We start from the raw sequence: 16,089 nt of genomic DNA on the forward strand, positions 1-16,089 counted from the left end.
ATATTAGAATGGTTCTTGCAATTGCACAATAATGTGCTATTAGACAAAGGACCATGGATGTGCAAACCTCGATGGTAAACTTCAATGTCTCCCATTGTTTCCCCATGCAACATCTTTAAGACAGATATTGACCATGTTATAAGTGATATTTGGCATACTATCAGTGAAATATGTTAATGAAAAATAAATGCATTGTGGATCCAACAGATTAATTTGAGACACATGGAAAAGCCAGTTATCTAAACCAAGCGTGCTAAGAACTAGGAAATATAGCAATTGTATATGTTTCACATGTATTTAGTACATCTAAATTCAATTAATTTCTCACATGCATAACAATACAAAATTGTACCAACAACAATCGAACATCACATTGTATAAGTGAACTAAATAGTTAAATGATCACCACAACAAATGAACGAAACAATTAACTAAGCACCACATTGCAAAATAGGACATATACTAGAAGGTCAGATTGCAAGTAGCATTACATTGGGCATTTTACTGGAATTTCTAAATGAAAGGCAGGAGCAACACAAGAATTAAGTAAAACATGCTTAACAGGCGTAGCTAGCTGAACATAGGTCGTTAGTGATAAAGCTAAGAAAAACAAGCTTATTCCTCATCATCAGAGATATCGATGATGATGGGCTCCTTCAACTTGGAAGAGGGTGAGGCCTCCACACCGTGGGTGCACCCCCCGTAGTGCTGAGTGGCCTCATCCTGCCCCGGCACCAACACATCGGCTGTGGAATGCTCCGATGCTCCGATGGTGCCCTAAGAAAACACATTGTAGTCTGCATCGAATGCTCCGATGGTGCCCTCGAGAAAAGACCACGAGATGTCGTTTAGAGAAGCCAATCACGTGGCGGTGTCCATTTGTGAGGCGTCGACGATGGCCTCGACGGTGATGTGCTCATCCAAGATCCGGGGGTTGGTATGCATAGCAGCCATGATTGCCTCATCCATGCGTGCAAATACGATTTGCTTCTCCGCTGCCAAATGCTCCTTGAGATCCTGACTATACTGCATGCACCATGGCTTTCAACGGCGATTATTTGGAGGATGGGATGGTGATTTCGGTGGAAGGTGTCACGCCAGTGGTTGGGCCACGTGGGATGGAGTCACCCTGTGCATTTTAAAACCAAACCGGAAAACCATACAAAAAATAAACCGAACCGAACCAAATTTATGTTTTTTATGGTTTTATGGTTTCCGTATGGTATGAACTTTTCATATCGATTTGAATTTTGGTTTTTATGGTATATACCAAAACACCGAATGGTTAATCGAATAAACCAAAGTAAAAAATATATTTATATATCTTGGGGCAAACAACCATACATGTAGTCATTTTTGTGTGCACAAGCGAAAAATCTTGTTAAGTGCATCTCTTTTTTGTAATGGAGTCATATTTCTCTTCACAAGAATGGTAAGCATGTCCGTAAACCATCAGATTCATGCATGCATATGCACTTGCATATAGTTATATACTCTTTGTATAAAAAGATATGTGTTTTGAGTCATAAATTTATAAATTGTTATATGTCATTTTCAAATTTGCGTCAACTTTGGTTTTTACGGTATATATCAAAACCATATTGAAATAATTTGGTATATACCGAAACCAAACTGTATATAAATTTCATACCATATTTATCAAAGTATTGATGCCGTACAAACAAAAAAACCATATAAACCGAACCATGTAAACCAAATAAACCAAATGGAAAGAGTGAGGATGGAGGAGGAGGGGGTGGGAGGGAGGGGATATTGGGGAGGTGTGGATTACCTGACTAGATGGAGAAGGCCGAGCAGCAGGAAGGAGTGTCGCCCGTGAGGAGGTGGCACTGCAAGCGATAAGGAAAAGGGGAAAATGTGGCTTTTGATTGGTACCGGGGGTGATAACCAACCAGTGTACGAGATCGTTTGTAGCCTTTTTCGATAAGTAAGAGGGTCGAACCCAACGAGGAGCTAAAGGTAGAATTAATATTCTCAAAAGTACCATTGACCACCGATACATGTCTACGTGCGCAAATGCTTACTTTACCTAGAACAAGTATGAAACTATTTTGCGGAAATTAGGGAGAGGCATATTTTGCGTAAATAAAAATTAGGGGTTGTTTAGTAGAAATCTTTTTGTGTAACGCAAGATAAAGATTGTCCATATGAAATTGAATATAACATGATAGATACTCATCATGTGCAATGAGGGAGAGGCATACGCTAACCCACTTTCCGTACTTGGATCATATGCACTTATGATTGGACCTCTAGCAAGCATCCCCAACTAGTAGATATCATTAAGGTAAACCCAACCATTGCATTAAACATCAAGTCCTCTTTACTCCCATACGCGCACAACTCCCTTACTCGGGCGTAAGTTTCTATCACTCTCGCCACCCACTATAAGCAAATCATGAACATATTGCAAACACTCCAGCGTGTAGTCTTCACATGTGCGCCTCATGGAAGGCGCCTTAGGACAACACCATATCAACACAGAACTCATACCAAGCAATTGGATCATACTTTTTAACACGCTCCAACTTTTATACACACTCAATATATGAGGTGAACCATGGATAGGTGGAATAGAATATGGTGGTAGGTTTCAAAGGAGTAAAAGTGAAGAAGAAAGTCTTGCATCAACTCTACGTATCAACGGGCTATGCAGATGCCCATCAATAGATATCAATTCAAGGATTAGGGATTGCCATGCAACGGATGCACTAGAGCTATAAGTGTATGGAAGCTCAATATGAAAACTAAGTGGGTGTGCATAGAACTCTATAATGAAAAATTCCCACTAGTATATGAAAGTGACAACATAGGAGACTCTCCATGTGAAAAACATGGTGCTACTTTGAAGCACAAGTGTGGAATTAGCATGCCCCTTCTCTTTTTTTCTTTCTCTTTTCTTTCGTTTTAAAATTTTTCCTTTTTTTCTTTCTCTTTTTTTCTTTTTCTTTTTCGTCCGGAGTCTCATCCCGATTTGTGGGGGAACCATAGTCTCCATCATCCTTTCCTCATTAGACAATGCTCAAATAGTGAATAATGATGATCATCACACTTCTATTTACTTACAACTCAATTTTACAACTCGATACCTAGAACAAAGTATGACTCTATATGAATGGCTCTAGAAGTGTACCCGAATCTGCAATAATCTAGCATAGCACGGACTTAAAAAAATGGAAAATCCATGGAAATATCATGCTAGCTATCTTACGACATGCAAAGCAATATGACAATGAATGCTGAAGTCATCAAAACAGAGGCGGTGGAAGTTGCATGGCAATATATCTCAGAACGGCTATGAAAATGCCATAATAGGTAGGTATGGTGGCTGTTTTGAGGAACATATAATAAGGTCTATGTGTGATAGAGCGTATCATATCACGGGGTTTGGATGCACCTGCGAAGTTTGCATCGTTTCTCGAGGTGAGAAAGCACAATGCACGGTACCGTAGAGGCTAGAAATTTTAGAAAGGTAAGAGTGCGTATATACATGGATTCACATTAGTAACAAAGAACTCACATACTTATTGCAAGATTTTATTATCTCTCTCGAAGCAAAGCACTACTCGCATGCCCCTAGGGAGAAGGTTGGGAGGAGTTAACCATCGCGCGACTCAAACTATAACAACACAAAGAATTTCAATTAAGAATAAATTATGATCTAACTTCATCACTTAAACAGAGACTATATGTGCATGCTTAGGGAATCACTAAATTTAACATCAATATTCTTACTATCTCAGAATCATAAACTAGTGCACCCACATATTACTATCTGTTGGGGTACGTAGTAGTAATTCAAAAAAATTCCTACGTCACACCAACATCTATCAAGAAGATGCTAGAACCGAGCAAGGGGTAGAGCATCTTCATACCTTTGAAGATCGCTAAGCGGAAGTGTTACTATGAACGCGGTTGATGGAGTCATACTCGTAGCGATTCAGATCGCGGAAGATTTTGATCTAAGCGCCGAACACGGCGCCTCCGCGTTCAACACACGTGCAGCCCGGTGACGTATCCTTCACCTTGATCCAGCAAGGAGAGAGTATAAGTTGAGGAAGAGCTCCGGCATCACGACGGTGTGGTGACAGTGGATCTGCGTGGTACTCAGACAGGGCTTCGCCAAGCGCTACGGAGGAGGAGGAGGAGGAAGAGCAGGGCTGGGCCGAGGGAGGAAGAAAACCTGTGTGTTTGCAGCCCCAAACCCTTGGGTATATATAGGAGGAAGAGGAGGAGGAGGTCCCGCCACCCTAGGGTTTCCCTTACACGGTGCGACGGCCAAGGAGGGGGCAACGGCCAGGGTTGAGGTGGCTTGCCTCCCAAGTTGGGAGGTGGGCCACCATTGCCCTAGGGTTCCCAGCCCTAGGCGCCCTTGGGCCTTGGTTCGGCCGAGATAGCCCACCTAGGTGGCTGGCTCCGACCTTATTTCGGCCCTTGTGGCCCTCCGAGGCGGGTGGCCCCTCCCAGTGGGCCTCCGACACCCTTTCGATGGTCCCTGTATAATACCGATATACCCCGGAACCTTTCCGGTGACCGAAACTCCACTTACTATATATAAATCTTTACCTCCGGACCATTTTGGATCTCCACGTCACATCCGGGGTCTCATTCGGGACTCCGAACAACCTTCGATAACCATGCAATATTCCCATTACAACTCTAGCGTCATCGAACCTTAAGTGTGTAGACCCTACGGGTTCGGGAACCATGCAGACATGACCGAGAAACCTCTTTGGTCAATAACCAACAGCAGGATCTGGATACCCATGTTGGCTCCCACATGTTCCACGATGATCTCATCGGATGAACCACGATGTCGGGGATTTAATCAATCTCGTATGCAATTCCCTTTGTCTACCAATATGATACTTGCCCGGGATTCGAGCGTCGGTATCCCTATATCTTGTTCAATCTCATTACCGGAAAGTCTCTTTACTCGTTCCATACCACATCATCGCGTGGCTAACTCCTTAGTCATATTGAGCTCATTACGATGATGCACTACCGAGTGGGCCCAGAGATACCTCTCCGTCACACGGAGCGACAAATCCCACTCTCGATTCGTACCAACCCAATGAACACTTTCACAGATACCTGTAGTGCACCTTTATAATCACCTACGTTGTGACGTTTGATACACCCAAAGTACTTGTACGGTATCCGGGAGTTTCACAATCTCATGGTCTAAGGAAATGATACTTGACATTATAAAAGCTTTAGTAGACGAACTACACGATCTTGTGCTATGCTTAGGATTGAGTCTTGTCCATAACATCATTGTCCTAATGATGTGATCCCATTGTCAATGACATCCAATGTCCATGATTAGAAAACCTTGACCATTTATTGATCAACGAGCTAGTCAACTAGAGGCTCACTAGGGACATGTTGTGGTCTATGTATCCACAAATGTATTATGGTTTCCAGTTAATACAATTATAGCATGAATAATAGACAATCATCATGAACAAAGAAATATAATAATAACCACTTTATTATTGCCTCTAGGGCATATTTCCAACACTATCTTAATGTCTCAAAACTATTACAAGGAATCAAACATATCATGCTCAGTGATCTACAACTTTTATGTAGGATTTGATGACTAACCACGTAAATGAACAATTCCTTTTGACTCCCTAAATATATATAAGTGAAGCTTGAGTGTTTAATTCTTTCTACAAATGACCATGATCTAATAAATATAAGTGAACCAAAAGAGCATTCTACAAATAACGGTTTTCTATAAGTAGAGAAACACACAATCCAAACTTCAAATGATATAAGTGAAGCACATGAAGCATTATATAAATCAACCATGGACTATCTCATACCATCATGGTGCATAAAATAAAAGTGTAAACTAAATAGAAAAGACGCTCCAATATTTACGCATATTGACGTCAGCTGTGCTTCCCTGGCAGTGGCTCCAGAAAAGTGCTGATCCTGCAATCTCTAGTGTTAGCTAGACGAATGCTTATAACAACTAACCTTCTCCTACAATGACACCAGAAGAATGCTGATAGCACTCCCCAGTAATGAGACTAGAAGAATGTTGTTGATGGCCCACCAGCGCGTGGGTTCGCAGCAGTTTTCGAGGGTAGAGTATTCGACCCAATTTGTAGATCGCCTAAGGAGGTGAGAGTATACTCTCGAGTATTAGCAGCTGAATGTGTCAGATTCAACCACACCTGAAAGATTAGTATCTGCAAGCACAATAGTAACAGCAAAGTAATATGATAACAACGGTGTCAGAAACGATCTGTTGACGGCAGACTATTCCTAACGATTGTATCAATGGCGCCTTCATTGCCGCGTCGACGGAAGTTGTCAATTCCCGTCAACGGCCAGCGAACCAACAGTGTAACAGGTAGCAGCAGTGTAACGAGCAATAGCAGTGTCAAGGAACAGCAGTAGTGACAGCAGTAGCAAGTAGAAATAGTAGCAAGCGACAACAGTAGCAATAGTAGTAGCAGCAGAAGAGCAAGACAAGTAATAGCAGTAGCAAAAGTAGTAGCAGCAGGAGAGCAAGAAAAGTAACAGCAGTAGCAACAGTAGTACAAACTTGTAGGCAATGGGTCGGTGATTTTTTTGGTGCAATAGTAGGACAAACTCGTAGGCAATGGGTCGGTGATTTGTTTGGTGTAATAGTAGGACAAACTCGTAGGCAATGGGTCGGTGATTTGTTTGGTGCAGGAGTAGGACAAACTCGTAGTCAATGGGTCGGTGATTTGTTTGGATGATATTCATCATGCAACAACTATAACACGGAGAGATATGTGGCTAGCTCCCGTTCGTCAATGTGATGTAGGCATGCATTCCGTGTGTCGTCATACATGCTTAGGGAAAAGAACTTGCATGACATCTATTGTCCATCCCTCCCGTGGCAGCGGGGTCCAAAAGGAAACTACGGGATACTAAGGTTCTCCTTTTCATAAAGAACTGGACCAATACATTAGCACTTGGTGAACAAATGAACTCCTCAAAATACGGTCATCACCGGGAGTGGTTCCGGTTATTGTCACTCCGGGGTCGCCGGATCATAACACATAGTAGGTAACTACAACTTGCAAGATCGGATCTAAAACACACATATATTGGTGACAACATAATAATTTCAGATCTGAAATCATGGCACTCGGGCCCTAGTGACAAGCATTAAGCATGGCAAAGTAGTAGCAACATCAAATCTCAGAACATAGTGGATACTAGGGATCAATCCCCATCAAAACTAACTCGATTACATGATAGATCTCATCCTACTCATCACCGCCCCACGAGCCTATGAATAGATTACTCATGTACGACGAAGAGCTTCATGAAATTGGAGAGGGAAGAAGGTTGATGATGACGATGGAGACAATTTACCCTCTCCGGAGCCCAAGACAGACTCCAGATCTGCCCTCCAGATGAAGAACAGGTGGTGGCGGCGCCTCCTTACCGAAAACGCGACGAAAACTTCTCTTTTTATTTTTTCTGGGACAAAAGACAACTTATAGAGCTGGAGTTGGGGGCGGCAGGTGCCTGTGGGCCCCACAAGCCTGCCCACCGCCACCAGGGGAGGTGGTGGCGGAGCAGGGGCTTGTGGCCCACTGGCCCACCCCTTGAGGTGGATCCTGGCGCAGGTATTTTTGATATTTTCCAAAACTGCTCCCCGTAAATTTTCAGGACGTTTGGAGAACTTTGATTTCTGCACAAAAATAACACCAAGGCAATTCGGCTGAAAACATCGTCAGTCCAGGTTAGTTCCATTCAAATCATGCAAATTATAGTCCAAGACAAGGGCAAAAGAGTTTGTAAAAGTAGATACGTTGGAGACGTATCAACTCCCCCAAGCTTAAAACCTTGCTTGTCCTCAAGCAACTCAGTTGACAAACTGAGAGAGAAAGAAAAACTTTGACAAACTCTGTTTGATCTTGGTGTTGCAACTATGTCTAACTCATAACCAGAATTTCAGCAAGATCACAAGTTAACCACATAAGCAGTTGACACAAAGGTCTCCCGGTAAACTAATATCAATGGCATAATCAGCTAACGAGGAAATAATAATGAGTTTCAAATACCAACACTTCAATCAAAACAAGCATGAAGCAATATGAATAGGTGGTATATCGCTAGCTCTTTTTGAGACTGCAAAACATAAATGTAGAGCACTTTCAAAGATCAAGGGCTGACTAAACATTGTAATTCATAGCAATGAAGATCCAGTCATAGTCATACTCAATATCAATCAAAAGCAAAGCATAAAAATGGCAGAGGTGCTCTCTAATTGGTGCTTATAAAAGAGGTGGATGACTCGACAGGAAAATAAATAGACAGTCCCTTCGCAGAGGGAAGCATTGATTTGCAGAGGTGCTAGAGCTCAGGCTTTGAAAACAGAGATAATAATTTCGGGTGGCATGCTTTCATTGTCAACGCAATGACCAAGAGTTCTCAATATCTTCCATGCTACTCATGCTATAGGCGGTTCCCAAACAGAAAAGTAAAGTTTTAACTCCCCCACCACCAATCAATCACACTCCACGGCTAGCCTAATCCTCGGGTACCGTCCATACTAACATCAATCTGGGGGGAGTCTTGTTTTACAGTTCTGTTTTTGATTTAAGAATGGAACTGGGCATCCCAAATACCGGCCCCTTTCTCGTGAATGACTGTGAATAAACACATGTCGAGGATAACACTCCTAGCATGGAAGATACCAATAGCCCTCTGTCACCACATGAGCGGTTCGGGCATGCAAAACAGATTATTTCTTGAAGGTTTAGAGAATGGCACATGCAAATTTACTTGGAACGGCAGGTAGATACCGCAAATAGGTAGGTATGGTGGACTCTCATGGAAAAACTTTTGGGTTCATGGAAGTGGATGCACAAGCAGCATTCCCGCTTAGTACAAGTGAAGGCTAGCAAAAGATTGGGAAGCGACCAACTAGAGAGCGACAGCAGTCATCAAGATGCAATGAGCTTGACTAACATTGAATGCAAGCATGAGCAGGATATAAATCACCATGAACACGAACATCATAGAGGCTATGTTGATTTTGTTTCAACGACATGCATGAACATGCGCCAAGTCAAGCCACTTGAAACATTCAAAGGAGAATACCATCCTATCATACTACATCATAGTCATCTCAAAATCTATGCTGGCAATCAAGACAAACCATTATAAGCTCTCAACTAAATAAGCATGGCATCAGAAACTATGATCTCTAAGTTGTCATTGCAAACATGGTTCTCTCACAACAAAGCTAAATCTGGGTCGTCAAGCTAGTCATATTTACAAAAAACAAAATAGATAGAGTTCATACCAGATTTTTAGTCTCAGTCACTTCATCATATATCATCATTGTTTCCTTTCATTTGCACGATCGAACAATGTGAACAATAATAAGTGCATTGGACTAAGCTGAATCTGCAGGCTAACACAAAGGAGAAGGCAAAATAATATGGCTCTTTGAAAGCTAAACAGGTAAGCATGTAAGAACCACTAAGCATTGTAACCAATATCTTCTACCTTGACACAAAGAAAAAGAAAACTATTTACACGGGAAAACTCCCAACAAGCAAAAGAAGAAAGAAAAATCTTTTTGGGTATTCACAAAAGGACACAAAACAAGAAAACGAAAAGAAACTAGCAAGGATAATACAGTGGCAAAGTGTAAACACCGGCTAACATAGTGAAAGCATAAGCATGAATGTGAAGTCGGTGAGAACACGTACTCCCCCAAGCTTAGGCTTTTGGCCTAACTTGGTCTACTCCCATGGTGGGAAATAACCAGCTCCAGGGTACTCTGGAGCAGACTGTGGATGCCACTACTGTGTGAGCTCCTCCGGCTCCCACTGATAAACTGGCGTCTGGTACTCGACTGGCGGCTCAGGCACGGGCGCCTGTTGTTGGGCCAAGCCCCAATATGCGTAGATGTCCGCGGGTATAATAGTGTACCTGCCTGCATGAAGATCAAACAAAGAAGGAGCAGGCAAAGTAATAGTCTCTCGAGTACCCTGACTAAACACCAGGTTATAAATCATCCGTCTACTAGCATCTCTATCCAGAAAATCATGGCGAACCATGCTGTCATAATCCAGATATCTCTCAGGGAGAAGCATCTCTCCTTCCTCTCCAAATCTAATGGGTATCTCAAAGTGTATGGCAAGACGGGTAGCATAGATACCTCCATAGGCAAAACCTTTAGAACGGTTCAGGTTCAACCGTTGAGCTACTATAGCGCCCAAGCTATAAGTCTTATCGTTATAAAGGCCTTCGCGCAAAACCGCAAGGTCTCGAGAACTAAGTGATCCAGCCTCCCCACAGCCAGTCAAACATTTTCCCACAAATAGTGAGAAGTACCGAAGCACAGGAAAATGTATGCTAGCAATTCTAGCGCGAGACACTCCTCTCTCCTCTCCAACAACAATGGAACCAATGAAATCCTCCGCGTCCCGTGGACGAGGGTCACGGATATCCCCAACATAAGGTAATTTGCATACATTGCAAAAATCCTGTAGCGTCATGCACTGGGGAACATCTTATATCATGAACTCAACCATGGGATGATTCTTCCTCGGATAAAAGTTGAAGCTTTGAACGAAAATATTGGTGAGGAGGATATATTGTGGGCACTTATCTTCAACGAACGCAGTAAGACCCGCGCTCTCCATGAAGTAATAAAAGTCTTCATAAAGTCCGACGGCGCGCAAAAATTCATCACTTGGCCACTCGCACGCTCGAACTTCTGTGACTCAAGGGACTACGTACTTGGGGTGGTTCTTCTCATCGTCCTTGTGGTTACCGCTTGAAGAACCTCTCAAGAACCTCCTCATCTTTTCCTTTTTCTAGCTCTGAAAAATTCTGAAATTTTTAGAGACTTCAAAAGAAAAGTGAACAAGGATCAACCTAACTTGTAGCAACTACTCCTACTAGTGCCTAAAGACCGTATCACACGCTAAAACTACTTGGGACCAGCTAAAATCAACTTTTATAGCTCAAGAACAGGGTCACCAAGGTAGCAAAAATTCGCGAAGGATAAAGCACTAGAGCAAAAACTAATTGGACCAATGGAGGAGTCACTTACCAAGGAGTAATTTCCCTAGAACAGTTCGGAGAATGGTGCTTTGAGCAAGGAGATCGAAAATCACAGCAAAATGAGCAAGAACACAGGTTTGAGCTGCGAAACAATTTTTTCTGGAGGTGGAAGAAGAGGCTGAGAGCTGGAGTGAATGGAGGGGGTGCCTGTGGGCCCCACAAGCTTGCACCACGCCACTAGGGGGGTGGTGGCGGAGCAAGGGCTTGTGGCCCACTCGTCAGGCCCCTGACCAGCTCTGAGGCCTAGAAATTTTCAAAAATTCTAGAAAAAATCATACTAAATTTTCAGGACCATCGGAGAACTTTTATTTTTGAGGTATTTTTCTCCGGGACACTAAAACAGAAAACAGGAAAAACTAAACTAATTCTATCATTTTTCTTCTAAGCAACAGAAAAATAAAGCTCAAAACAGAGGGATGTGACTCCTTGATTCATCCATTTCATGGTCATCGGAAGAAATTCGTCAATGGGGTTGATCAAGTCCTTATGACGAAACCTTCTCGAATCGCAAGAGAGAACTGAGAATTTTTTAATAGCCACTAAGTCACCTCAATGGGGATATGAATCTGCCCAACAAGCAAATCATACTTCATCTTGACACGAGGAATAGGGCATTCAAAGCTCCCAATAAGAATCGATGAAGTCTTTTCAATAGCATTGATGCAATGTACTGGATATCGTTTCTTCGGAAAGTGCGCTGTGTGCTCATTACCGTTGACATGGAAAGTGACATTGCCTTTGTTGCAATCTATAGCAGCACCTGCAGTGTTTAAAAACGGTCTTCCGAGGATGATAGCCATGGCATCGTCCTCGGGAATATCCAAGATAACAAAGTCTGTTAAGATAGTGGTATTAGCAACCACAATAGGCACATCCTCGCAAATGCCGATAGGGAAAGCAGTTGATTTGTCGGCCATTTGCACAGAAATTTTAGTGGGTGTCAACTTATCCAATCTCAAGTCTACGATAAAGAGAAAGCGGCATAACACTAACACCGGCTCCAAGGTCACATAAGGCAGTTCTTACGTAGTTTCCTTTAATAGAGCAATGTATAGTGGGCACTCCGGGATCACCAAGTTTCTTAGGAGTTCCACCTTTGAAAGTGTAATTGGCAAGCATGGTGGAGATCTCAAGATCTGGTATCTTTCGTTTATTAGTCACGATATCTTTCATGTACTTGGCATACAGAGACATCTTGAGCATATCAGTTAACCGCATCTGCAGAAAGACGGGTCTTATCATCTCAACGAAGCGCTCAAAATCCTCATCATCCTTTTTCTTGGATGGCTTAGGAGGAAAGGGCATAGGTCTCTGAACCCATGGCTCTCTTTCTTTACCATGCTTCCTAGCAGTGAAGTCATTCTTGTCGTATTTCTTAGGTTGTGGATTATCAGGATTAACCGTAGGTTCAATCTCCACATCCTCATCATGGCTAGGTTGAGCATTATTATGAACATCACTGTCCATATTGTCACCAGGTTCATGTTCATCACCTGATTGTGTTTCTGCATCAGACGCAGAAATATCATTAGGTTCTCCAGGTGTGATAGTATTTGGTGCACTGGCCTGCAGGTTTCTATCATCCTTCTTCTTCTCCTTAGGATGACTAGGTGTGTCAGCATTGATTCCTTGAGAATCTTGATCAATTCCCTTAGGATGACCTTCAGGATACAAAGGTTCCTGAGTCATTTTGCCTCCTCTAGTAATGACTCTGATAGAGTTGTCATTTAATTCATTGAGCAGGTCATTCTGAGCTTTAAGTACTCGTTCTACCTGAGTAGTAATCATAGAGGCATGTTTACTCAGAAGCTTCAGAGCATTGACATTTCTGTCTACACAAGCACTTAAATGGCTAAGCATACGAGCACTTTGTTCCAAATGTCTGCTAACATAATCATTGAAACTCTGTTGTTTGGCAACAAAGTTGTCAAATTCATCAAAGCATAGGCTAGCAGGTTTATCAAAAGGAATATCACTCTCGTCAAACCTACGCAGAGAATTCACTTCTACTACCTGAACCGGGTTATTGAGACCGTGGATCTCTTTGATAGGTGGTATATTTTTGACATCTTCAGATCTAATGCCTTTCTCTTGAATAGATTTCTTGGCTTCTTGCATATCTTCGGGACTGAGGAATAGAATACCTCTTTTCTTAGGAGTTGGCTTAGGAGGTGGTTCGGGAATAGTCCAAGCATTATAGTTGATCAAGAGGTTATTCAGTAGGGTCTCAGCTTGTTCTACAGTTCGTTCCCTAAAAACACAACTGGCACAACTATCTAGGTGGTCTCTAGAGGCATCGGTAAGTCCGTTATAGAGGATATCAAGTATCTCGTTCTTCTTAAGAGGGTGATCAGGCAAATCATTCTGTAGCTGGACGAGCCTCCCCAAGCTTGTGGAAGACTCTCTTCTTGGAGTTGAGCAAAGTTGTATATTTCCTGCAAAGGCAGCTTGCTTCTTATGGGCAGGGAAATATTTCTCGCAGAAGTAATAGACCATCTCCTGGGGACTACACACACATCCAGGAGCAAGAGATGTGAACCAGGCTTTAGCATCATCCTTTAGAGAGAAGGGAAACAACTTAAGGATATAGTAGTGGCGGATCTTCTCCTCCTTAGTGAAAAGGTTGGCTATTTCGGATAGTTTGGCAAGATGGGCTATGACCGTCTCTGACTCATAACCGTGAAAAGGATCAGATTCGACTAGAGAGATTATCTCAGGGTCGACAGAGAATTCATAATCCTTATCGGTGACAAAGATAGGCGAACTGGCAAACTTCGGGTCATTTTTCATCCTAACTTCCCAAGATTTTTTCTTCCACTTGAGAACTAATTTCTCAGCGTCATAGGCATCCTTACACGCAAGAAAATCCTTAGCTATCTCTCCCTCCATAACGTAACCCTCAGGTATATCAGGCAATTCATATCTAGGAGAGCTAGATCTAGTAGGAGCAAAAGCAGGTTCTATCTCAATAGCATCGGCAGTTTCAGAAGCATCACGAGCATTGGCAGTAACTCTAGCAATATGAGCATCAAGGAACGCTCCGAGTGGAACATCAGGCAAAGGAGTATCTCTAGCAGTATTAAGCATAGCATCATCAGGCATAGTAGCATCTCTAGCATCATCAGGCAAAGCAGTATCAAGCATAGCATCTCTAGCAGTATCAAGCATAGCATCTCTAGCAGTATCAAGCATAGTATCTCTAGCAGTATCAAGCATAGTATTAAGCATAGCATCATCAGGCATAGTATCAAGCATAGCATCTCTAGCAGTAGTATCACAAGCATCATCAAGCACATGCGACATATCAATATTTCTAGCAGGGGGTGATGTCACAAACTTACTCATAACTGAAGGTGAATCAAGTGCAGAGCTAGATGGAAATTCCTTACCTCCCCTTGTAATTGAGGGCAAGGCTTTGGTCTTTGGATCCTTCAGATTCTTCATAGTGATCAACAGATATAAATCCCAAGTAACTCAGAGAATATAGCAATACCTCCCCGGCAACGGCGCCAGAAAAATGCTGACGTCAGCTGTGCTTCCCTAGCAGTGGCTCCAGAAAAGTGCTGATCCTGCAATCTCTAGTGTTAGCTAGACGAATGCTTATAACAACTAACCTTCTCCTGCAACGGCACCAGAAGAATGTTGATAGCACTCCCCAGTAATGAGACTAGAAGAATGTTGTTGATGGCCCACCAGCGCGTGGGTTTGCAGCAGTTTTCGAGGGTAGAGTATTCGACCCAATTTGTAGATCACCTATGGAGGTGAGAGGATATTCTCGAGTATTAGCAGCTGAATGTGTCAGATTCAACCACACCAGAAAGATTAGTATCTGCAAGCACAATAGTAACAACAAAGTAATATGATAACAACGGTGTCAGAAACGATCTATTGACAGCAGACTATTCCTAACGATGGTATCAATGGCGCCTTCGTTGCCGCGTCGATGGAAGTTGTCAATTCCCGTCAACGGCGAGCGAACCAACAGTGTCACAGGTAGCAGCAGTGTAACGAGCAATAGTAGTGTCAAGGAACAACAGTAGTGACAGCAGTAGCAAGTAGAAACAGTAGCAAGCGACAATAGTAGCAACAGTAGTAGCAGCAGCAGAGCAAGACAAGTAACATCAGTAGCAACAGTAGTAGCAGCAGCAGAGCAAGAAAAGTAACATCAGTAGCAACAGTAGTACAAACTCGTAGGCAATGGGTCGGTGATTTTTTTGGTGCAACAGTAGGACAAATTCGTAGGCAATGGGTCGGTGATTTGTTTGGTGCAACAGTAGGACAAACTCGTAGGCAATGGGTCGGTGACTTGTTTGGTGCAACAATAGGACAAACTCATAGGCAATCTATCAGTGATTTGTTTGGATGATATTCATCATGCAACAGCTATAACACGGAGAGATATGTGGCTAGCTCCCGTTCGTCAATGTGATGTAGGCATGCATTCCGTGTGTCGTCATACGTGCTTAGGGAAAAGAACTTGCATGACATCTATTGTCCATCCCTTTCATGGAAGCGGGGTCCAAAAGGAAACTGCGGGATATTAAGGTTCTCCTTTTAATAAAGAACCGGACCAATGCATTAGAACTTGGTGAACACATGAACTCTTCAAACTATGATCATCACCGGGAGTGGTTCTGGTTATTGTCACTCCGGGGTTGCCGGATCATAACACATAGTAGGTAACTACAACTTGCAAGATCGGATCTAAAACACACATATATTGGTGACAACATAATAATTTCAGATCTGAAATCATGGCACTCGGGCCCTAGTGGCAAAGTAGTAGCAACATCAAATCTCAGAACATAGTGGATACTAGGGATCGATCCCCATCAAAACTAACTTGATTACGTGATAGATCTCATCCTACTCATCACCGCCCAGCGAGCCTACGAATAGATTACTCACGAACGACGAAGAGCTTCATGGAATTGGAGAGGGAAGAAGGTTGATGATGACGATGTCGACGATTTCCCCTCTCCA

The sequence above is a fragment of the Hordeum vulgare genome, chromosome 2H (assembly GCF_904849725.1).
Source record: "Hordeum vulgare subsp. vulgare chromosome 2H, MorexV3_pseudomolecules_assembly, whole genome shotgun sequence".
Lineage (NCBI taxonomy): Eukaryota > Viridiplantae > Streptophyta > Magnoliopsida > Poales > Poaceae > Hordeum > Hordeum vulgare.